The following is a 2,633-nucleotide window of genomic DNA, read 5'->3' on the forward strand; positions in this document are numbered from 1 at the left end:
TCAATACTTGGTAAGAGGTTAAAAATAACCTAATGTTGGAGTGAAATTAATATTTGGTAAGAGGTTTATATATATATATATATGAAATGGAAGTTTTAGAGAGAAAATGAGAAAGGATGGTTTATTTAAAGAATGAAGGTAAAGAATATTAACTTACTCAAAAATAAAGGTGATAAAAGATGGTTTGTTTAAGAAAAATTGTTAGTAAAAATTTAAAATATAAAGTATGAATAATTTAAGTTTAGAGTGGTTTACAGTTAAAAAAAATATATGATATAATGTAATATAAAAGATAATAATGATTAAGTTTCAAGGGATAGTTTAATTGATTGAGCCATGTTGCTAAGTATTTTGTTTATTGGAAGGTCACGAAGTCAAATCTCCTCGATGCCTTTGGGGTTAGGCCCGATATATTAGGCCACCTTTGATGGATATGTGTGGATTACTGCCCGTGGACATAGTGGTGACATAGTGGTGCCCATGGACATAGTGGTCACTCAATGACATAATGGTGCCCATGGACATAGTGGCCACTCAGTGACCGTGAACCATGGTTGCCTTAAAACAAAAAGATAATTATGATAAAGATGAATTAATATTTTATTTTGAAAATTATGATTTTTAAATTAAATTAAATTAAGGAAATTTGTAGTTAAGAATTTATTTTATTTAAAAGTGAAAAGGAAATAGTTTTAAAAAATGTTAAGATAAGAGTTGAGGTTAATTAAATTTTAGATAGGATAATGGTGAAGGTTGTAATAAGAAGTTTAAGGTCAAGTTAAAATTTTGTGAAATAAAAAATAATGGTAATATTTAATTAAAAAAAATTGGTTATTAAATTGTTGTTAAAGATTAAGTTTATGACTAACTTTTATATATGATTAAATCTAATGGTATCTTAAGTTGTGCTATGGTGTGGCAAAGGTCGAACAACCAAGGTGATCCTACACCTTCGCCTTTCACTGAAGTATGTTTGTTCAATGTTGTTGTTTTGTTTGATAATTTTGATATTTTGGGAAGTGTTATGATAGACTCCTTAATCAATTTTTGGATTATAGGAATGTTTTAGTAATTCATGGATAGTAAATCTTTAGTAGTTAGATAGTTGTAGAAAAGATGACTACTTGGTCCTTTTCAAAACTCTCTATGATTTTTGGACATCTATTAGACATCTATTATAGTATTGATTCATTCACAAAAAAAATTCTAAAGGTATCTTTGTAATTAGTGTTTTCCATTTTTTTATTTTTTAAGTGGAAAGTAAAAATGTATATAATATTTAATGTAATTAGAATATTCAATTATGATAAATTTCGTAATGCAATTGTGACTACGGTTAATAATGTGTTGTGAAATCTTGCAAGTGTAATTGGATTTTGAATGTTTTGTTTTGTAAGGTGGCCAAAGTTTGAAACTCGTAGTAGTTAGAAGAACACACCATTTTTTTTTTACCATGTTAAGGGTTGGTGTGGCCCAAACTAGGTGCGATCTTTGGATGATTTTGCTGGTTTCAATACCCCTAGGTCATGATTTCTTAAATAATAGACAAAAAAAAATCATGCATGTTAAGGGTTGGTGTAGCTCAGGCTAGATGTGATCCCCATGTGATTTTGATTGCTTAGATGCCCCTGAGTCATGGTTTCTAAGACCACGAACTAGTCTCGCAAGTCACAAACATGCTAGCAAAAAAAACAATAATGTGTTTTTAATTTACTTTTAACATGAATGCAAACCGATTTCTCAAATGTAGTAGATATCAAAAGAGCATGAAATATTATAAGCATTCATGAAGAGGGTTAATGTGCATGCAATTCCTTAAAAAAAAGTTTCAATATAAATATCAATGCATTTTCACTTTGTCACGAACTAATAATATATGTGTTATAAAAGATAGAATAGCAGTTAGGATAAAGATAAAGTGGTGTAAGAAGAAAATAAATATGAAATAATTTCAAGTAATCTCAAGTTATGAATCCAATTAAATCTCCTCTCATAATCATATAGCTCTGACTAATGATTTTCTAAGATTTTAATGTGATTTTATTAAATAGTAGTAATAAGTTAGTATATATTAATTTATAACACTTAATGATATTAATTGACAATAAAATTATATTAATTATCACAACTAAAAATACCAATTATTAATTAAAAACAAACTATTTAGAAATCATGACATGAATATTGAAACGATATCCAAAAATACAAATATTGAATTGGAAAAGTGGAAAGTACACTTCAATACACATGACATTATATCTTGGGAATGTTGTATGACTTCTAATTTATTTGCCAATTATATGTGTGTGTGTGTGTGAAAGGGAAATTAATAACAATTAAAGAGTAAATTGATTGTTATGGTCCTACTTTGGTAGGGACTAATAATATGTTTTTTATTTTAACATGAATATAACAATAAATTTAGCTTACAAAGTACTACAACTCCCTCCCCAACATTCCTCAGTGAAGCTAATATCATGGAATATCAGAGGGCTCAATAGCCCCGGGAAAGGTAGACTGATTAAAAATATGATACAGCAAGAGAAGCCACAAATCCTATTCTTGCAAGAAACCAAATGCAATTCAACCTCTCTGGAACGAACTGTAGCAAAAGCATGGCCAGGTTATCTCAC

This window comes from Pinus tabuliformis, chromosome 9 (genome assembly GCF_031772625.1).
Source record: "Pinus tabuliformis cultivar Carrire ecotype Pingquan chromosome 9, CPIR1, whole genome shotgun sequence".
Taxonomy (NCBI): Eukaryota; Viridiplantae; Streptophyta; class Pinopsida; order Pinales; family Pinaceae; genus Pinus; species Pinus tabuliformis.